This window comes from Bombina bombina, chromosome 6, assembly GCF_027579735.1.
Source record: "Bombina bombina isolate aBomBom1 chromosome 6, aBomBom1.pri, whole genome shotgun sequence".
In the NCBI taxonomy this organism is placed as follows: Eukaryota; Metazoa; Chordata; class Amphibia; order Anura; family Bombinatoridae; genus Bombina; species Bombina bombina.
The window spans coordinates 1,021,135,005-1,021,159,204 of NC_069504.1; positions in this window are offsets into that span (position 1 = coordinate 1,021,135,005).

The window sequence follows — 24,200 nt, forward strand, 5'->3', positions numbered from 1 at the left end:
AAATCCAGAAATCTCCCCAAATTCTTGGATAATCGCTTGGAAATTAGGTAAAGTAACCTTAAGATTGGAGAGGAATATTAGAAGGTCATCCGCATATAGAAGCAACACTAGCTTTTCATCTGCCAATAGGATCCCATCCAGTTCTTGTCTTAGTCGGATGGCAAGAGGTTCTACACTCAGATTAAATTGGAAAGGGGAAAGAGGACATCCTTGTCTAGTCCCTCTAAATAGCTCGAAACGTTGGGTAGATGCATTATTTATGATGACCGCCGAGGAAGGAGTACTATAGATTAGCCGAATATAATTAGTGAAATATTCAGGGAATCCGAACCGATCTAGCGCAGAAAACAGATGGTCCCAGCCGACGCGATCGAACGCTTTCTCCGCGTCGATCGTTAAAATAGCCTTATCTTCAGTTTCAAGTGCCCTAAAGGACTTATACCTATTCCAAAAAGATTCAATCAGGATTAGTAATTTCCTCGTATTTCTCACGGGATTCCGGCCCGACATAAAACCGGATTGATTCTCATGGATTAAATCACCCATGTATGGTTTCAGTCGGGAAGCTATTATAGCTGCAAGCAGCTTATAGTCGGTGTTAAGGACAGAGATCGGTCTATAAGAGCTAGGCAATTCGGGGTCTTTACCCTTTTTTAAAATTAACGAAATATTCGCAGTTGTAAAGGAGGGAGAACAATTAGTGTTCTCTGAAAAGTAAGAATTAAATAGCTTATTCAGTATTGGAGTCACCTGTGTCTGTAAAATCCTATAGTACTCAATGGGGAGGGCATCGGGTCCTGCCGCTTTATTGGTTTTTGAATTCTTAATTACCAATGTGATTTCCTCCTCAGTGATAGTAGCGTTGATTACATCTCTGGCCTCAGAGGATAATCTTGGCATCTTAATTTTTTCCCAAAATACCGATTTCTTAACGGGGTTAATAGGATCTCTTTTGTATAGATCTTGAAAAAAGTCAAAGAATACTCTTTCAATATCAGAATGTTTGGTATATCTCGTATCTCCCCGCTTAATAGCGGATATTGGATGTCTGGGAGAAGATTTAGTTAGTCTGGCCAAAAATTTCGCCGATCTACCTGTAAAGCCCCCGTATATTGCTTTCATTCTCATTTCTTCCTGAACACTATTTTGTTTAATATGTGTGTCGCGGAGAGTTTTTACAGCCACATATGCATCCCAGCATTCTTTAGTGTGATTTATAATATAAGCTCTATATGCATTTTTAACCTGGTTAGCAAGTTGTCTAGCTGCCAGGCTCCAATTTTTTTTCAAATGTAAGGAGTAGGATTTAATTTCCCAGAACACTTCAATCCAAGATGGCGTCCCTCGAATTCCGATTGGCTGATAGGATTCTATCAGCCAATCGGAATTAAGGTAGGAATATTCTGATTGGCTGATGGAATCAGCCAATCAGAATCAAGTTCAATCCGATTGGCTGATCCAATCAGCCAATCAGATTGAGCTCGCATTCTATTGGCTGTTCCGATCAGCCAATAGAATGCGAGCTCAATCTGAATGGCTGATTGGATCAGCCAATCGGATTGATCTTGATTCTGATTGGCTGATTCCATCAGCCAATCAGAATATTCCTACCTTAATTCCGATTGGTTGCTAGAATCCTATCAGCCAATCGGAATTCGAGGGACGCCATCTTGGATGACGTCCCTTAAAGGAACCGTCATTCTTCAGTTGGACGTCGCCGGATGAAGATGGGTCCGCGGTGGAGGTCTTCAGGATGGAGCCGGTCCTCATCGGATGAAGATAGAAGATGCCGCTTGGAAGATGATGGTTGCCGGTCCGGATCTACTCTTCTTCCCGGATAGGATGAAGACTTTGGAGCCTCTTCTGGACCTCTTCAGCCACCGGATGATGGATCGCCAGCCCCCGCTTGGGTTGGATGAAGATTTTGGAGCCAGGACGGATCGGTGATACCTGGTGAGGTGAAGACAAGGTAGGATGATCTTCAGGGGCTTAGTGTTAGGTTTATTTAAGGGGGGTTTGGGTTAGATTAGAGGTATGTGGGTGGTGGGTTGTAATGTTGGGGGGGGTATTGTATGTTTTTTTTACAGGAAAAAGAGCTGAACTTCTTGGGGCATGCCCCGCAAAGGGCCCTGTTCAGGGCTGGTAAGGTAAAAGAGCTTTGAACTTTAGTAATTTAGAATAGGGTAGGGCATTTTTTATTTTGGGGGTCTTTGTTATTTTATTAGGGGGCTTAGAGTAGGTGTAATTAGTTTAAAATTGTTGTAATATTTTTCTTATGTTTGTAAATATTTTTTTATTTTTTGTTACTTAGTTCTTTTTTATTTTTTGTACTTTAGTTAGTTTATTTCATTGTAGTTATTTGTACATATTGTATTTAATTAATGTATTGATAGTGTAGTGTTAGGTTTAATTGTAGGTAATTGTAGATATTTTATTTAATTAATTTAATGATAGTATAGCGTTAGGTTTAATTGTAACTTAGGTTAGGATTTATTTTACAGGTAATTTTGTAATTATTTTAACTAGGTAACTATTAAATAGTTCTTAACTATTTAATAGCTATTGTACCTGGTTAAAATAATTACAAAGTTGCCTGTAAAATAAATATTAATCCTAAAATAGCTACAATGTAATTATAATTTATATTGTAGCTATATTAGGATTTATTTTACAGGTAAGTATTTAGCTTTAAATAGGAATAATTTATTTAATAAGAGTTAATTAATTTCGTTAGATTAAAATTATATTTAATTTAGGGGGGTGTTAGTGTTAGGGTTAGACTTAGCTTTAGGGGTTAATACATTTATTAGAATAGCGGTGAGCTCCGGTCGGCAGATTAGGGGTTAATAATTGAAGTTAGGTGTCGGCGATGTTAGGGAGGGCAGAATAGGGGTTAATACTATTTATTATAGGGTTAGTGAGGCGGATTAGGGGTTAATAACTTTATTATGATAGCGGTGCGGTCCGCTCGGCAGATTAGGGGTTAATAAGTGTAGGCAGGTGGAGGCGACGTTGTGGGGGGCAGATTAGGGGTTAATAAATATAATATAGGGGTCGGCGGTGTTAGGGGCAGCAGATTAGGGGTACATAAGGATAATGTAAGTAGCGGCGGTTTACGGAGCGGCAGATTAGGGGTTAAAAATAATATGCAGGGGTCAGCGATAGCGGGGGCGGCAGATTAGGGGTTAATAAGTGTAAGGTAGACTCGGGGTACGTGTTAGGGTGTTAGGTGCAGACGTAGGAAGTGTTTCCCCATAGCAAACAATGGGGCTGCGTTAGGAGCTGAACGCGGCTTTTTTGCAGGTGTTAGGTTTTTTTTTTCAGCTCAAACAGCCCCATTGTTTTCTATGGGGGAATTGTGCACAAGCACGTTTTTGAGGCTGGCCGCGTCCGTAAGCAACTCTGGTATCGAGAGTTGAAGTTGCGTTAAAAATGCTCTACGCTCCTTTTTTGGAGCCTAACGCTGACATTATATGGACTCTCAATACCAGAGTTATTTTAAAGGTGCGGCCAGAAAAAAGCCGGCGTTAGCTACGCGGGTCGTTACCGACAAAACTCTAAATCTAGCCGTCTGTGTATATGTATATTGAGCACATGAATTTAGGCTGTTAAGTCCTGCATTTATTGTAATGATTTTTCACAATGTCTCAATTCTAATGTCTAGTAAATTGCCATGTGATGCTCAATCTTTATCAATACTTGCTATAACTCTAAAAATATAGATGTCTTATGTCACAGTTTTAACCCCCTCCAAATTTTATTGTCTGTTTACTTAACTCTAGGGTTGCCACCTCAGCCATGTTTTCCTGGACACTTATGAGTTACACATGCTGCAGGGTGTGCAGGGAGGAACATGTATTGTGTTTCTGGACAGCACTATTCATATCCCCCCCTGCACACCCTGCAGCATGTGTAACTTAAAGGGTCATGAAACCCAAATTTTTTCTTTCGTGATTTAGATAGAGCATGTAATTTTAAACAACTTTCTAATTTACTTCTATTATCTAATTTGCTTCATTAGCTTTATATCCTTTGCTGAAAAGCATATCTAGATAGGCTCAGTAGCTGCTGATTGGTGGCTGCACGTAGATGTCTTGTGTGATTGGCTCACTTATATGCATTGCTATTTCTTCAACAAAGGATATCTAAAGAATGAAGCAAATTAGATAATAGAAGTAAATTTGATGTTGTTTAAAATTGTATTTTCTACCTGAATCACAAAATATTTTTTGGGGGTTTAGTGTTCCTTTAAGTGCTCTGTATTTTAAGGGACGGGTGACAACCCTACTTAACTCATCTCACCCTGACCAGATTCTAACATTCCAATTGGCCTTACCAACTGTCTTTGATTAGCAATCAACTAAATTTAGTGGACTCAGCTGACTGCCCTCCCTGCATATATTTCAGAATAGTTTGGGGTTTTGCATTGCACAGGGGTGTGTGTATTGCTTACAGGGCTGTGTACTTTTTAACAATAGCAAATGTTCACATTTTCAAAGTGAACATTTTATAAGTGAGGCACTAATTTTTAAGAATTATACAAGAATTAAGTGAACATTTTATAAGTGAGGCACTATTTTTTAAGAATTATACAAGAATTAAGTGAACATTTTATAAGTGAGGAACTAATTTTTAAGAATTATACAAGAATTCAACAAGGATTGAACAAGGATTGGGCAAGGGGCAAGACACAAGGCAAGTACTCTTGTAATACTATGTTTTATGTATCTCATTGTATCCTTTTGCAAGTGCTGATATAACACTGTGTCTTATGTGTTTACTTGGTTCCCACTTTCATAATCATGCTCAATATCTTCATATTTCCTTTTGCTACCTCTTGTCTCTATAACAAACTACATTACTCAATTACTCCTTCTTCCTCTCCACCTGCACTGTTCATTAGCCCATCTCTCTTATACTCACCTTACTTTTGTACTCATGAACTTTACCTATTCCTAAACACTCTCTCTCCCCCCTGCACTTCAGCCAAAAAACAGTCTCATTATTGCAAATCTGCTTCTCATCTCATGTCACTCTCCCTCTTGCTCATACTAGCTGCTGGCGACATCTCCCCTAATCCTGGTCCCTCACAACCTCCTTGCCTTTCACTTCCTTGTGTGCCTTTCAATAGACTTCACAAACTAAACTCTGGTAACCTTAAAGGGACACTGAATCCAAATTTTTTTCTTTCGTGATTCAGAGCATGCAATTTTAAGCAACTTTCTAATTTACTCCTATTATCAATTTTTCTTCGTTCTCCTGCTTTCTTTATTCTGAAAAATAAGGCATCTAAGCTATTTTTTTGGTTCAGGACCATGGAAAGCACTTGTTTATTGGTGCATGCATTTATCCACCATTCAGTAAGAACAACCCAGGTTGTTCACCAAAAATGGGCCGGAATCTAAACTTACATTCTTGCATTTCAAATACAGATACCAAGAGAATGAAGACAATTTGATAATAGGAGTAAATTAGAAAGTTTTTTAAAATTGCATGCTCTATCTGAATCCCAAAAGAAAAAATTTGGGTTCAGTGTCCCTTTAATCGCATTCCTCTTACATCTAAAAACCACTCCCCCTTCACTTGTGCACTCTGGAACTCTCGCTCTGTTTTCAACAAGCTCACTTCTATCCATGATCTCTTTATCTCCCACTCTCTTAACCTTCTGGCTCTTACAGAAACCTGGCTCTCTGCTTTAGACACAGCATCCACTGCTGCACTGTCACATGGGGGTCTCCATTTCAGCCACACTCCTAGGTCTGGCAATAGACAAGGAGGTGGTATCAGTATTTTACTTTCCTCTTGTTGCACCTTCCAAAAAATACAGCCCTTCTCTTCACTCACATTTTCTTCATTTGAAGCACCCATGATTCGGTTATTCTCTCCCCTCTCTATACGTATTGCAGTCATATACGGCCCCCCTGGCTCCCCAACTCAATTTTTAGATCACTTTGCTGCCTGGCTTCCTTATTTCCTTTCCTCAGACACCCCTGCCCTCATTCTTGGCGACTTTAACATCCCTCTTGACAATCCCACTGCCTCCTCTGCAAAACAACTTCTTCAACTGACTTCCTCTTTTGGCCTGTCCCAATGGACTGACTCTCCCACTCACAAAGACGTTCATTCCCTTGATCTGACTTTCACCTATCGATGCACTCTTTCAAATTTAACAAACTCCCCTTTTCCTCTCTCTGACCATCATCTCCTAACTTGCAACATCACTTCCCTACCTACAACTCCCCCTCCCTCTACCCCTCACACCAAACTTCACAGAAGCACTAAGTCACTAGATCTGCATCGGCTCGCTAGCTCTCTCAAACCTCTCCTCTCATCCATCACCTCCTTTTCCTGCCCTGACCAATCTATCTGCCAGTATAATTCCACCCTTACATCGGTCATTGACACTCTTGCCCCTCCAACCTTAGCTCAGAAACCACACTCTCATCCTCAGCCCTGGCATACTCCTCTGACACGATACCTACGCAGATGCTCCCGTACTGCTGAACGTCATTGGAGGAAATCTCGGAGTTCAGCTGACTTTCTTCACTACAAGTTCATCCTGAACTCCTACTATTCTGCCCTTAATCTTTATAAGCAACAATATTTTTCTAATCTCATCTCTACTCTTTCCTCTAACTCTAAACGTCTGTTCTCCACGTTCAACACTCTTCTCCGCCCACCCCCACCTCCTAACACAACCTCTCTCTCAGCTCAAGATTTTGCCAGCCACTTCAACAACAAAATTGACTCCATCAGAAGTGAAATCAGCTCTCAACATACTTCCAATCTCCCACCCCCTCAAAAGCTCACAATCACCCAAAACCCAAATATTAAAAAATGCAGCTCTTTTTTCCCCTGTTAATGAGGATGAAGTTTCTGCCCTTATACTGTCCTCCCACCTCACTACCTGTCCCCTCAACCCCATCCCCTCATAGCTACTCCCCTCCCTCTCTTCTACCCTCACCCTCATACTCAAACACATTTTCAACCTCTCCCTCAGCACTGGTATATTTCCCTCATCTCTAAAACATGCACTGGTCACACCTATCCTCAAAAAACCTTCCCTCGATCCAACCTCCCCTTCCAATTACCGCCCTATTTCCCTACTCCCTCTTGCCTCAAAGCTCCTCGAAAAGCTAGTTTACGCACGTCTATCCCATTTCCTTACACTAAACTCTCTTCTTGACCCACTGCAATCTGGATTTCGTTCCCATCACTCTACAGAGACAGCAATTGTCAAGGTTACCAATGACCTACTTACAGCAAAATCCAAAGGCCACTTCTCTCTGCTTATCTTCCTTGACCTTTCTGCAGCCTTTGACACTGTTGACCACCCTCTTCTGCTCCAAACCCTCCAATCCTTCGGCATCTGTGACACAGCTCTCTAGTGGTTCTCTTCCTATCTGACTAACTGTACATTTAGTGTAGCCTTCTCCGGAGCATCCTCTGCCCCATTACCACTTTCTGTTGGGGTACCTCAAGGCTCTGTCCTCGGTCCCCTTCTCTTTTCAATCTACACGTTGTCACTAGGTTCCTTAGTAAAGTCCCATGGGTTTCAATACCATTTGTATGCAGATGACACCCAAATCTACCTCTCTGCACCGACCTACCTCCTTCCTTACTAACCCATGTCACTAACTGTCTTTCTCACATCTCATCTTGGATGTCCTCTCACTACCTTAAGCTAAATCTCTCCAAAACTGAACTCCTTATTTTTCCCCCTTCTTCCAATGTCTCCACCCCCAAAATTTCTATAACTGTTGATAATTCCATCATTACCCCTACCCCGCACGCCCGATGTCTTGGGGTCACACTTGACTCAGATCTTTCCTTCACTCCTCACATTCAGTCCTTGGCTAAAGCCTGCCGCTTCCACCTTAAAATCATAGCTAAAATTAGACATTTCCTTACACAAGATACAACCAAGATTTTAATCCACTCTCTCATCCTTTCCCACCTCGACTACTGCAACTCCGTCCTCTCTGGTCTACCTAGCTGCTGCATAGCTCCTTTACAATCCATTATGAATGCCTCTGCCAGGCTCATCTTCCTTACTCGTCGCTCTTCATCTGCTGCACCCCTCTGCCAATCCCTTCACTGGCTTCCTCTTGCCTCTAGGATTAAACATAAAATCCTCACCCTGACATATAAAGCTCTCAACTGCACTGCTCCCCCTACATCTCAGAACTTGTCTCTAGATACTCTCCCTCCCGTCCCCTTCGATCAGCTCAGGATCTCCTCCTCTCCTCTCTTGTTACTTCATCACATTCCCGTTTACAGGACTTTTCCAGACTGGCCCCCATCTTGTGGAATTCCCTGCCTCGCTTCATAAGACTCTCCCCTAGTTTTAACAGCTTCAAGCACTCCCTAAAAACTCTACTATTCAGGGATGCATACAACCAACACTAACCTTTCCTAACTCCATTGCTTTCCCCTTGAACCCCTTAGAATGTAAGCCTATGGGCCCAGCTGTTTACAGATCACTTCATAAGAGCCGACTACAACAGTGAAACTCTCAGCAGGGCCCTCTACCCACTTGACCCCTACAAAACCTATCCTGTACACCGACTATGTTTACAGCACTGCGGAATCTGTTGATGCTCTACAAATACCTGATAATAATAAATAATAATAATAATCTCATGAGGTAAGTGCCGCACAGTGAGAAAAAAATCAAATCAGCCAATAGGAATGCAAGGGACACCTTTTTGAAAAGGCTCCCTTGCATTGAAGATTTAGTATACAGCGGCGACCGTATGAAGAGGATGCTCTGCGCCGGATGTCTTCAGGTTGGACCCGCTCCGCGCCGCCGGGATGAAGATCGAAGATGCCATCTGGATGAAGATAAAAGACGCCGCCTGGATGGATGAAGACCTCGCCACCTGGATGAAGACTTCTCGCCGCCTGGATGTCCGAGCTTCAGAAACTGTAAGTGGATCATCGGGGGTTAGTGTTAGATTTGTTTTAAAACTTTTTTTGAGTGGGTTTTTTTTTTGGATTGGGGTTTGGGCTTGTCTTAAAAGAGCTAAATGACTTTTTAAGGGCAAGAAAAAGAGCTGAATGTCCTTTTAAGGGCTATGCCCATACAAATGCCTGTCATACTCTGCAAGGGAGCAGGTTTAGGAGTTGGGAGCTGTTGTGCAGAGGTGTCAGGTTCTGGGCTTAAAGTTGTGTTTTGTTTGCGTGAGTCTTTCCTTTTTGGCAAAATTAAACAGGTACAAGGTTTTAGGAAATAAAGGTGATGGTTTTATTGATAGGATAATTAGCAATGCAGAGATATGCAAATTAGATAAGGCAAAGTCTATAGGCTGTAGACTGGAACTCTGTAGTATCAGGCAGGAATGCAGCTCTTTGTAATAACAGGCAGGATACTTGCATATGCTGTAAACTGGAACTATAGGCAGTAGACTGGTACCATATGGTGTAGACTGGAACTCTGTAGTAACAGGCAGGAATGCAGATCTTTGTAATAACAGGCAGGATACTTGCATATGCTGTAGACTGGAACTCTGTAATAACAGGCAGGAATGCAGATCTTTGTAATAACAGGCAGGATACTTGCATATGCTGTGGTCTGGAACTCTGTAATAACAGGCAGGAATGCAGATCTTTGTAATAACAGGCAGGATACTTACATATGCTGTAGACTGGAACTCTGTAGTATCAGGTAACAAGCAAGCAAAAGTACCTGAATCAGTCCTTAGGAAATAGAGAATTAGCCAAGATCAATTGCCAGGAAATCAGTCCAAAAATGAAACAAAATGCCAAGGGAATATCCAAAAGAGTAGTCACAAAATGAAGCAGAAATCAGGCACCAGGAAATCCAACAAATCTGTATTCACTCAGGAAACAGGACCAGAGGGTCTGTCAGAGTATAACACTCACTGTCAAGGCCCAGCACTAAAAGCAAACCTCCCAGATATAGCAGGCTGCTGATTATATGATTTGTTTCAACTGGTAAGCAGGTGGAGCCAGAGAACCAAAGTTGCAGCAAACAGAAAACCCAATATTCTTAGTCTGTGCACAAGCCATCTGGTGGCAAAGTGGTAAAACAACAGGCTGGGGAGGAACAGCAGCAGAATTAGAGACAGGTCCCAGGTTCAATTCTAGGCTGGATCATGATAATTCCCTTTTCAGGGAATTGGGTATCTTAGGTTTTTGTTAGATATAGGTTTTTTTATTTTGGGGGGTTGGTTGGGTAGTGGGTTTTACTGTTGGGGGGTATTTGTAATTTTTTTTAGGGAAAAGAGCTGATTTCTTTAGGGCAATGCCCTACAAAAGGCCCTTTTAAGGGCTATTGGTAGTTTATTGTAGGCTAGGGTTTTTTTTATTTTGGGGGGCTTTTTTTTATTTTTATAGGGCTATTATATTAGGTGTAATTGTTTTTATTTTGGATAATTTCATTTGTTATTTTTTGTAATTTATTGTTTGTTATTTTTTGTACTTGTAGATTTTTTTTTTTAGTAGTGTGAGGTTTTTTTGTATTTGTAATTTAATTTATTTAATTGATAGTTATTTTAATTTTAGTATAATAGTAATGTTAGTTTAATATAGTTTAAAGGGACACTGAACCCAAATTTTTTCTTTTGTGATTCAGATAGAGCATGCAATTTTAAACAACTTTCTAATTTACTCCTATTATTAAATTTTCTTCGTTCTCTTGCTATCTTTATTTGAAAAAGAAGACATATAAGGTTTTTTTTATTAGTTTAGGACTCTGGACAGTACTTTTTTATTGGTGGATGAATTTATCCACCAATCAGCAAGTACAACCCAGGTTGTTCACCAAAAATGGGCCGGCATCTAAACTTACATTCTTGAATTTCAAATAAAGATACCCAGAGAATGAAGAAAATTTCATAATAGGAGTAAATTAGAAAGTTGCTTAAAATATAATGCTCTATCTGAATCATGAAAGAAAAAAATTGGGTTCAGTGTCCCTTTAAATTTAGTTTTTTTAAATTTCCCAGGTAAGTTTTTATTTTTGTCATTTTAATTTAAAGTTAGGGGGTTGTTAGGTTTAGGGGTTAATAGTTTAATTTAGTTTTCTTGCGATGTGGGGGGCTGGTGGTTTAGGGGTTAATAGGTTTATTTAGTGGCGGTGATGTGGAAGGCCAGAGGTTTAGGGGTTAATAACTTTATTTACTTGCGGCGATGTTGGGGTGTGGGGGAATAGGGGTTAATAACTTTATTATAGTGGTGGCGATATATATATGTATATATACACAAATGTACAAAGTAGTAGATTAGGAGTTAATAGATTTATTTCGGTGGTGGCGATGTCGGGGGCAGCAGATTAGGGGTTAATAAATTTATGTAGGTGTCGGCGATGTAGGGGGCAGAAGATTAGGGGTGTTTAGACGTGGGGTTTATGTTGGGGTTTAAACTTAACTTTTTTTCCCCATAGATATCAATGAGGTTGTGTTACGCAGATTTTCATTCCGTGATCGCAGGTGTGAGTTTTTTTCTAATAGTAATAGAGAAGTCCAGCACACAAAGGAAATCCAAAGAGGGCAATTCTCCCAGAGTGACTGCCACACTCAGCAACACATATCCAATGAAACAATGGGAAAAACTCCTCTGTAGCAAAAGAATCCAAATTTTATTGTGATACAGGATCAGACATAAAAAACCACGTTTCGTGGGTTAGTACCCCTTAGTCATGTGATAAAGAACACTCATAACACACCTGTTTAAATAGGCTAACTAGGTAATTAACCCCTTATGTACTCATTAAGTGAAATTAATCACAACAATAAATTTACTGCCCTCTTCTGGACAAGAGTGAAATGACTTATATTCTAAAAACAGATATTCAAGCCTCAAGGATATATACATTTACATGGTATTAATAGATACAATCTTTTAAGCAGAAAAACATCCTTTGAAATAATTATTTGCAAACATTATTATTTGAAAATTGAAAAAATTATATACTTAAGATGAAATTTGTAAATGCATATGAGAAAAAAGTTACTTGATCAATGCCTTTATTCAAAAAACCTAATAAAATTATTTAGACAACTATTTAATAAGTTTATTCTGCCACTCATTGTAACAAACCAATTAGATGGTTTTATTTACAGATTAGGAGTATTGTCACAACCCACCCATGATGTTTAAAGTGGGCTGTAGGAAACCTCATGAACTTATCCTCATTTTCAGAGTGTATCTCAAAAGCATTATTAGACATAGAGTGATAACTCATTATTTAAGCTCCATACTCCAGTGAGGAGCATAATTATCAATCAGACGGAACCCTACATCAATAAAAAACAGACCAGTTAATTTCTCTATTCATCCCCTTCGGTTCCAGGGTATCCAATTTGAAAATCCAAAAAGTTTCACGCTGTTTTAACAGTAATTCCCTGTTACCACCACGTCTAGGTGTCTTGATGTGGTAAATAACCTGGAACCGAAGCTGACTGATATAATGCCCTGCCGATAAAAAATGATGAGCCACAGGTGCGGTAATGACCTTGCACCTTATATTGCTTTTGTGCTCAGTAATGCGGTCCCCAACCCGTCTAGTGGACTCGCCCACATAGGCCCGCCCACAGGGGCATTTAATCAAATAGATGACATAACTGGTGTTACAAGTATAGTAATCTCTGTATTTAAATTTATACCCTGTCTGAGGATGCACAAAGTGTGGACTTTTAATAATAGAGCCACAGTTTATACAGCCTAAACAGGGAAAACATCCCAAATTTTTCTTAGTAATATATCCCTGTTGGGGGGACCTGCCAGGACCCACATGAGCCTTGATCAATGTGTCTCTTAAGCTCTTACTGCGCTTATAGGCTGGCATCGGATACTGGCAGAACTCCTCAACATTAGGAATACAATTCTGTAAGATGTCCCAATGTTTACATATAATTTGTGTAATCTGTTGGCTCTGTCTTTTATTTTTGTTACGAGGAGATCTGGGTTTAAGTAGAGTGTCTCTGTCAACCGTGGCCATGGATTCAATAGTATCAGAGATAAGTGCCCTTGTATATCCTCTCTGAATGAATTTATCGCCCATCTCAGATAGTCTAATTAAAGATTTATTTGTGTCATCCATGATCCGTTTGACTCTAAGCATCTGACTGCGTGGGAGTGATTTTACCAGGGGTAAAGGATGGGCACTGTCATAGAGGAGCAAACTATTTCTGTCAGTGGTCTTCCTAAAAAGATCAGTCTTAAAACCCAAACCATGCTTGATTACAGTGACATCTAAGAAGTCAATACTAGATTCACTCCATACCAATTTTAACTGTATATTGTTGGTAGAGCAATTCAAGTCTGCTACAAAGGACTCCAGTTCTCCAACGTCGCCCAGCCACATCCCAAAGATATCGTAGATGTAGCGCCACCAGGTGGAGCCACATCGACGAAACTCTGGATGTTCAAAAACAAATCTTTCTTCAAATAAATTCATAAAAATTTTGGGATAATTAGTGGCGACGTTGGAGCACATGGCAGTCCCCTGTAGTTGCATATAAAATTGGTCCTCAAACAAATAGTTGTTGTACAAAATTATTTCCAATAATTGAAGAATAAATGAAATCTCAAGAGTGGAGTATAAACCTGCAGAATAGAGTGCACTACTGACAGATCCGATGCCACTAGCATGTGAGATTGATGTATACAGACTAGTGACATCTAAACTAAAAAGGATAAATTTGTCAGTAGATAATGGCAAGCTGCTCCACCAAAGGTTTCAAAATTTTGTCTAAGTAAATAGCTAAGTTTGAAAAGATAGAATTAGTGCCCGCCACTATGGGGTGACCAGGAGGAGCAGTTATGGACTTGTGTATTTTCGGCAGGACATATAGGACCAGAGTGACTGGGTCCTTCACCTGTAAAAATTGTGCAGTTTTCTTATCAATAATATTAGAACTTAGTGCAAAGTTAATAGTTGCTTGAATCTCATTCTTTAACTTAAACACTGGATTAAATGCAATAGGCCTATATACTGACTGTACACTCAACTGTTGATATATTTCATTCTTGTAATCAGACTTATTGAGAATGACGGTAGCCCCGCCCTTATCGGCTGGCTTTAAAATAATATCGCCATTTTCCTTAAGTTTGCTTAAGGCCTGATAATCAGTATTAGTAAAATTGACTGCTTTGTGTCAACCCTTTAAATGTTGTTGATGTGTACGTTGTTGCAATTTAGTCAGATCAAATAAAACTAATTTCTCAAAAGTTTCAATGCCATAATGTGTTTGTTGAGGATAGAACACACTTTTATTCCTTAAACCTAAATCACCAATTTTAAGCGATGAACTGGAGGCAGGGGGTGCTGCAGTGTCAATATTATTAGAAATAACATTGTTAACTAGATCAATATTAAGCCTTAAATTAGACATTGACTTTGAATGAACATCCCCCAGTCCAGAATTAAACCCATGGGATGTGGCGTGCCAATATTTCAACCTTATATTCCGGAAAAAATGAAATATATCTTTGTGAGTCTCAAAGGGATCAAAGTCACTGAGGGGACAGAAGGATAAACCTTTTTGCAACACCGCAGCTTTGCTCGCATCCAAATGGTAATTAGAGCTATTCACCACTATGTTTTGCGGGACCGTGTTGCTCTCCCCGGTTGTGTCTTCACCGGTTGTCTCACCTTGATAGATTGATTTCCAGTGCTGGTTCTTGCGGCCGCCCTGTCTCCTGGGCCTCCTTCCCCCTCGTTCTGGGAAAAATCAGAGGAGTCATAGCCGCTGTTGCTAACCATCCCGGGCTGATTCTGATGATGTCTCCTCTGGCTGGACGTGATGCGGTGTGTCTTGCCCTGCGGGTCATAGATGCACCTATACACCCGATTATATGAGTAGTCTTGCTCATCACGTTGGAATTTTGTCCTCTTGCGCTCCTCGTTCGTCTTCCGCAACTAGGCCAAGAGGTTCCGACTATCCTGCATCAACTTATCAAAATTCTCAACCGAGGTGGTCTGTCTGATCTCATCCTCCAGTTTAGAGATAGCAGCTTTGGTCGCATCGATCTCCATTTGTAAGTACTCCACCGTAAGTACAATAATGTCAAAAGAGCATTTATTTAAAATTTGCTCAAACTTACGGCAGTACTCAAAATTGTCCCTGAGTAATGTGGGTCGTGTGCTCATTCGTAATCCCCGTGGGATGCGCTTCACCCTAAAATACTCAGCAAGGGTTGTAGCATGTAGATCGTAAGACAACAGGCGTTTGGAAAACTTGTCATATTGTGCTCCTGCCACATCCACAGGAGCTGTGTGTAAAAAACTGCGTGACCCCGTGAGTTTTTTTTCTAACGCTTTCTCCCCATCGATGTCTATGGAGAAAGCGTGCACAAGCACGTCAAAGCAGTGCTTGTATTTTGTTCTGTATGGAGCTCATCGCCACCATATTGCACACACAAGACCGCTTTTCCAAAACTCGTAATGGCAGCGCTATTGAGGGTGAAATAATGCAACTTTTATTGCGTTCGTTTTGCACCCTCTATAGCGCAAAACTTGTAATCTAGGTGATAGTTAATTATTTTAATCCATCTCTGTTTGCGCCGCTGCTAGCATATCAGACTGCATCTTACAGGTTGTCAGGATGGGCAGACTGCTTTGTTTTTCTATTGCTAGATGCTTACTTTTTAAACATTATTTTCAACTAGTTTTTGTTAAAGCACCCTTTCCAGTTTGACATGAACTGAAAACAATATGATGACTATGAGTTTCTATGCAAAACACTTATAATAAATTATTTTACTGGATTTTAAAACTGTAAATCGTGACTCCACTACCTTGCTACATTGTATCTTAAACAAGATTGCACCTTTGTGACCATTTTTATAGGGGGACGCACTTCCATGCACGCTAGGTACAAAAGCAATCGTAAGAGTGCCTTCCAAAGTGCCTGTGCCTACATTAGTAAACATGTAAACTGGAAAGAGCATTCATGACCTTGAGCCCCAAAATGTAGGTATATCTCTACCTTTGAACCCTTAATCAAGATGGAGATGTATATGGACATGTCCCTGAAATAAAGAGGACCATCCTCATTGAAACAGAAGTGCTGTTGTCCTTTTTTAATTGTGCTTCAAACTTTGGGTGTGAAGAGACCCTGACATTAACGTGTACTCTGGCATAACCCTTTATACAATTTGGTGCTGGGATTACTACTGCTTGATTGGGAATATCTCTACCATTCCCATTCATGTAAGCCTTTTAGGGTGCAACTTTGTCAATGTATAACAAGTTTAAGCATTCGATTATGAATATTCCATTTAGAAAAGTTATATTTTTTATCTTAACCTTGGGAAAATTTGGGGAGGCATGGGTTATTGTATTTGTCAAAATAACATGTATAAGTTTCCCTTCAGTATGGAAACTATTTATTACATAATTATTTTATTTAAACCAGTTCAACTAATGACCACTTTAGAACTTAAGAATTCATAACTCTATATTGCCATCCAGCCTCGTCATTTCAAGTTTCTCATGTTTGTGCCAAACACTCCCCAACCCACCCTCTTTGATCAAGTTCTTACCTATGTCTCTCCACTACTACTATTACTACTTCTTTCTTTTATGCAAACCCACCTATTTAGAGAGGCTTATCATCTCTTTTAGCCGGTTCTCTTCATCCTAACCAAACTAAACATTAAACTGCCTTGTCTCACTGCTGACAAGCTACCCAAAAAATGCATGTCTACATACCCTCAATCTGTAGACTGGAGGATGTTCTGTATTAATTTGTTTTTCTAATAATAATAATAATTATTATTGTTATTACAATAATAATGGAGCAGGTCCTAAACACAGAAGAGTACATAGAAAACACATTTTTGAAGATTGAAAATTAAGTTTAACAGTTCTTAATTTAAACTCTTAAAATGTATATATCTGATTCCTATTCTTTTTATTTTCCACTCGGTTATTCTTTTATTATTGTAGAAAAACATTCATTTAGACATGATGACTCTCCATGAGTACATAGCCTGCATGGGAACTCATCTATTTAATCTGTGTTTGTTCCTTAATCAGAGTAATACACATGGGAGGGAAGGTTAAATACTCTACATGTACTGAAATTTCAAGTCTGTTTAATTTGGGACTAAAAGAATCCTTTGTACAATGGGAGGAGAAGTGTTTTCTAAACACATATCTATAGGTCAGCTCAATAAACACCTATTGAATATCCTTTAATTCCTTACTGACAGGTTAGGAACAGTGGCTTTGTTTGGTTTTTAGTTACGTTCAAAAGATGAATTTTTTTTTATTTTGTGTACAATTCTTTCTGGTATATAACTTGGGCAATCTATATAGAAGTGATTGAGAAGTCATTTAATTAATCCTGGAGAGATTAAATGGACATTAAAATAGACAGGTTTTTTTTATTTTAAATTATGCATAGAATATGCCAGCAATGAAGCACTGTATATAAAAACCCCTATATACACATTAAGGGCTAGATTACAAGTGGAGCATAAAAACGTTGGGCCATGGTGCGCTAACATTGCTAAAGCGCCATTTATGGTGCTGACATTTTTACTCTCATATTACAAGTTCAGTGTAAAATGTTAGTGCTTGGGAGAAAGCCTGGGGCATGTTAACATCTATTGAGTGGATAGCATGGCCACACTGAATCCCTCACATATTTAAATTCTATGGAACATGCTGGAAAACTCAGGTCCTGGATATAGCTCGATCTCTAACCCAAAGGTGCTAAGCTGAAGGTTTGTTGGAACACACTAAGAGCCAAATTATCTAAAATTCACCAGTATGGAGAGAAATGTTCCACTGACCCTTGCATGGGCAGACCTCCCAGAATTCCCTGCAAATTGTGAGCTTACCGCCATAGAAAGTAATGAAGCTCACTAGAATGTAGAGAAATTAACAGGGAGCACCTGTAATTTATGGCAACATTTGTTTAAAGCATAATTTACCTTGCATTCATTTCTTGTTTGGCAAATATCTTTTTCTTTCACTTTCATAAGCGCAATGCGACAGACTACATTTTTGTGAGATTAAATCATGACCTCTACAAGCTTAATATGTTTAGATCAATCTTCATCTTATCCAAAGAATGCCCTGTTCAGCACAGACGCCAATGCTGTGAGACTCATTTCACAATAGAAATATAAGGAACCCTTCAAATTTTATCTCTTTGTTTACGATTTCAACTGTTTTTTTGTAAACTATTGTGTACCTTAAACATAAGTTTTACTGTTTACAATGAATACATTCCCCCCCCACATAACTTAACACCTTAACGACTGCCAATGTACAAGGTACGTCAGTGCTCATTAACAGGTCCTCTTATTTGTCCTTGTTTGTTGGCAAGACTGCGCTATATCTACATGCCTCTGGAAGTGAGTCATGTAGTACTAGTGCTGCTTTGCAACTTTCAACAAAGCTGCGCTAGTAAATTCCTTAAGAACCGCGCAACATACAGGGTAGTTTAGGGGTTAAGGATAATTTGTATGGCATAATAAAAACTTGCACCTTGAAGTGTTTTTTTAACACTTATTTGAATGTGTAGTCTAAATATGAGTTTTTATGCTTAAAAGGACATGACACCCAAATGTTTATTTCTATAATTCAGAAAGAGCATACAATTTTCAACAACTTTCAATTATCTAATTTACTTTCAGGCAGATTACGAGTTTTGCGTTATGAGTGGCTCGCTAATAACTTTCAAGTTATTTCCACTGCTCACCTTTAATAGCGCTGCTATTACAGGTTTGTAAAAACCCGGCGTTTGCGGGCGATATGGCTGCGTTGAGCTCCATACCGCACACAAATACCAGTGCTGCTTTGAGCTGCTGTTACATGCTTGTGTACGATTTCCCCATAGACATCAATGGGGAGAGCCGGCAAAAAAAAAGCCTAACACCTACAATAACGGAAGGGGAAAGCTCCGTAACACAGCCCCATTAAAGTCTATGGGGGAAAAAAATGTACATTTACACCTAACACCCTAACATAAACCCCGAGTCTAAACACCCCTAATCTGCTGCCCCTAAAATCACCACCACCTACATTACACTTATTAACCCCTAATCTGCCGCCCCCAATGTCGCCGCCACCTACATAAATTTATTAACCCGTAATTTACCGCTTCCAATGTTGCCGCCGCCACTATACTAAAGTTATTAACCCCAAAACTTCTAGCCTCCCACATCACTAACGCTAAATAAATATATTAACCCCTAAACCTAACCATAAGTCTAACCCTAACCCTAACGTAACCCTAACTCTAACACCCCTAACTTTAACATAATTAAAATAATTCTAAATAAAATCTACTATTAATAACTAAATAATACCTATTTAAAACTAAATACTTATCTGTAAAATAAACCCTAAGCTAGCTACAATATAACTAATAGTTACATTGTAGCTAGCTTAGGTTTTATTTTTATTTCACAGGTAAGTTTGTATTTATTTTAACTAGGTAGACTAGTTAGTAAATAGTTATTAACTATTTACTAACTACCTAGCTAAAATAAATTCAAAGTTACCTGTCAAATAAAACCTAACCTGAGTTACACTAACACCTAACATTACAATAAAATTAAATAAATTAAATTAAAAAAATACATTTATCTAAATTACAAAAAATAATAAACACTAAATTACACAAAATAAAAAAAGAAATTATCAAAAATAAAAACGAATGACTCCTAATCTAATAGCCCTATCAAAATAAAAAAGCCCCCCCCAAAATAAAAAAAACCCTAGCCTACACTAAACTGTCAATAGCCCTTAAAAGGACCTTTTGCGGGGCATTGCCTCAAAGAAATCAGCTCTTTTACCTGTAAAAAAAAATACAAACACCCCCCAACAGTAAAACCGACTACCCACCCAACCAAACCCCCCCAATAAAAACCTATCTAATCATTGCCCTGAAAAGGGCATTTGGATGGGCATTGCCCTTAAAAGGGCATTTAGCTCTTTTATATTGCCCAAAACCCTAAGCTAAAAATAAAACCCACCCAATAAACCCTTAAAAAAACCTAACACTAACCCCTGAAGATCCACTTACCATTTTGGAAGACCGGAAATACATCCTCATCCAGCCGGAAGAAGTCTTCATCCAAGCGGCAAGAAGTCCTCAACGAAGCCAGGAGAAGTCTTCATCCAAGCAGGAAAAAGTCGTCCTCCAGGCGGGCAAAAGTCTTTATCCAGACGGCATCTTCCATCTTCATCCTTCTGACGCTCCATCTTCAAGACATCCGGCGCGGAGCATCCTCTTCATACAGTCCCAGCCGTACACTGAAGGTTCCCTTTAAGAGACGTCATGCAAGATGGCGTCCCTTGAATTCCGATTGGCTGATAGAATTCTATCAGCCAATTCGGAATTAAAGGGTAAAAAATCCTTTTGGTTGATGCAATCAGCCAATAGGATTGAGCTTTAATCCTATTGGCTGATCCAATCAGACAATAGGATTGAGCTCGCATTCTATTGGCTGATTGGAACAGCCAATAGAATGTGAGCTCAATCCCATTGGCTGATTTGGTCAGCCAATAGGATTGAAGCTCAATCATATTGGCTGATTGCATCAGTCAATAGGATTTTTTACCCTTTAATTCCTATTGGCTGATAGCTCCTACTCTCCTCCACTCTTGTTACCTCCTCACATTCCTCTCCCCTAGTTTTGAAAGCTTCAAGCACTCCCTAAAGACTCTATTATTCCGGGATGCATACAGAGGCGTAACTAGAAACCACAGGGCCCAAGTGCAAGAATCTAAGAAGCCCCACCCCCCAAAAAAATGTGAATTTGATACATATGCATGTTTAACCCCCCCCACACACACACAAATAAACTGTTATAGGTATTACACAATATCCAAAAAATCTTAAATGGCACATTAAACCTATATTTTTTTCTTTAATGAAAAAATTTAAACTTTCCAATTATAATGCAAGATATAATTAAAATAGAGGGACATCCATCTACCCCTTCCCATATATTTGCAGCATTGTAAAAAAAAAATGGACATAACCTTTCTGCAGCAGATGGCAACACTTACATGTAATTCTGTGCAGATCTTCCTTGGAAACGTACGGGAGATGGGCTTGTGGGGCTTTGAGGAAGAGTTTTTGACAACCGATCCCTTCCGTGCTTGCTTTAAATCCCCTCTTGGACACCTTCTCTACTGCAGCTTCTCTACTGCAGAATTGGAAATCACAGACAAAATCAAAGCTCACTGTTGCCGCAAGGCGCATGCGCATTAATCTGCAGCCTCTTCTCTACCACACTCCTCCTCTCCATAACTGTCTTCTCTTCTATCATTCAATTCATCATGGGGGACCTCCCGCTGGGCCTGGTCGCAGTTGCGTTCGCCCCTGGATGCATACAACCTACACTAACCTTCCTAATTCCATTGCTATCCCCTTAAATCCCTTAGCATGTAAGTCTATGAGCCCAGCCATTTGTAGATCACCTTCATAAGAGCCGACTACAACAGTGCAACTCTCGGCAGGGCCCTCTACTCATTTGATCCCTATAAATGTTATCTTGTATACCGCCTATGTTTATAGTGCTGCAGAATCTGTTGGCGCTCAACAAATACCTGATAATAATAATAATACCTAGGTAGGCTCAGGAGCTGGGAGCCAGCTGCTGATTGGTGGCTGCACATATAAGCCTGTTGCCATTGGCTCACCAGATGTGTTCAGCTAGATCCCAGTAGTGCATTGCTGCTCCTTCAATAAAGGATAACAAGAAAATAAAACAAAATTTAAAATAGAAGTAAAATGTAATTTTGTTTACAATTGTATTATCTATCTGAATCATGAAAGAAAACATTTTGGGTTTCATTGACCTTTAACCCCCTCGCTACTGAGAATATCATAGAAAAATACTGAAGAATTTTCACTCCATTTAAACAGAAATAGAGCTTTTGATTTTTTTGATTTACCTATGAAAACTATATATAGTAGCCAACACAAGGGCATCTATTTATCAAGCCGTCAACTTACTTGCATTGGACGGCACCAATACGCTCGCCTAAGATCGCCTAAACTAAATACAATTAAATACAATTAAATAAAATTATCTAAAGTACAAAAAATACAAACACTAAATAACAGAAAATAATAAACAAATTATTAATTTTTTAAACTAATTACACCTAATCTAATCCCCCTAACAAAATAAAAAAGCCCCCCCAAAATAAAAAAAAATCCCTACCCTACACTAAATTACAAATAGCCCTTAAAAGGACCTTTTGCGGGGCATTGCCCCAAAGTAATCAGCTCTTTTACCTGTAAAAAAATTTACAAACCCCCCTCAACATTAAAACCCACCACCCACACAACAAACCCTACTCTAAAACCCACCCAATACCCCCTTAAGAAAAACCTAACACTAACCCCTTGAAGATCACCTTACCATGAGAAGTCTTCACCCAACTGGGCCGAAGTCCTCAACGAATCCGTCAGAAGTGGTCCTCCAGACGGGCAGAAGTTTTCATCCAGACGGCATCTTCTATCTTCATCCATCCGGCGTGGAGTGGGTCCATCTTCAAGACATCCGACGCGGAGCATCCTCTTTTGATGACGTCTTCTTGTTGAATGAAGGTACCTTTAAGTGACGTCATCCAAGATGGTGTCCATTCAATTCCAATTGGTTGATAGAATTCTATCAGCCAATCGGAATTAAGGTAGAAAAAATCCTATTGGCTGATGCAATCAGCCAATAGGATTTAAGTTCAATCCTATTGGCTGATTGGATCAGCCAATAGGATTGAACTTAAATCCTATTGCCTGATTGCATTAGCCAATAGGATTTTTTCTACCTTAATTCCGATTGGCTGATAGAATTCTATCAGCCAATCAGAATTGAAGGGACACCATCTTGGATAACATCACTTAAAGGTACCTTTATTCAACAAGAAGACGTCGTCAGAAGAGGATGCTCTGTCTTGAAGATGGAGCCGCTCCTCGCCGGATGGATGAAGATAGAAGATGCCGTCTGGATGAAAACTTCTGCCCTTCTGGAGGACCACTTTTGCCTGTCTGGAGGACCACTTCTGCCGGATTCGTTGAGGACTTCGGCTCGTTTGGGTGAAGACTTTTCACGGTAAGGTGATCTTCAAGGGGTTAGTGTTAGGTTTTTTAAGGGGGTATTGGGTGGGTTTTAGAGTAGGGTTGGTTGTGTGGGTGGTGGGTTTTAATGTTGGGGGGGTTGTAATTTAGCTAGTTTAGGGTTTATTTTATAGGTAAGCATTTAGTTTTAAATAGGAATAATTTATTTAATGATAGAAATATTTATTTAGATTTTTTTAAATTATATTTAAGTTAGTGGGTGTTAGGGTTAGGGTTAGACTTAGGTTTAGGTGTTAATACATTTAATATAGTGACAGCGGTGTAGGGGGTGGCAGATTAGGGGTTAATAAATATAATCTAGGTGGCGGCGGTGTAGGGGGGCAGATTAAGGGTTAAAAAGTATAATGTAGGTGACGACGGTGTAGGGGGACAGATTAGGGGTTAATAAGTATAATGTAGGTGGCAGCGGTGTAGGGGGCAGATTAGGGGTTAATAAGTATAATGTAGGTGGCGGCGGTGTAGGGGGCAGCAGATTAGGGGTGTTTAGACTCGGGGTACATGTTAGGGTGTTAGGTGTAAACGTTATATAGGAATCAATGGGATATCGGGCAGCTCCGAACATAAGCTTTCGCTGCTTTCAGACTCCCAGGGTGGCTGATTGAAAACCAGGTACGCTGGGCCGGAATAGTGGCGAGCGTACCTGGTAGAAAATTGATAACTAGTAAAAGTAGTCAGATTGTGCCGAATTTGCATTCGGAACATCTGTAATGACGTAAGCATCAATCTGTGTCGGACTGAGTCCAGCGGATCGTATGTTACGTCACAAAATTCTACTTTTGCCGGTCTGTAGGGTTTGATAACTAAGGGAAATCAGGCTCGCCACAAATACGCTGCGGAATTCCAGCGTGTTTGCGGTTGACGGCTTGATAAATAGATGCCAAGGTATTGATCTAGGCCTATTTTGGTATATTTGATGCCACTATTTGGCTGCCAGACCTTGAGTTTCTCACTGAAATTATTTACACAAAACGACTACAGTCATTTGAGAAATGGTCATAAAAGCTTCTCTGGGATCCCCTTTGTTCAGAAATAGAAGACATTCATTGCTTTGCCATTGCATTTTGGCAAATAGAATGCTGCTAATTGCAGCTGCACACCTTACTTGAAATTCCTGGTAGT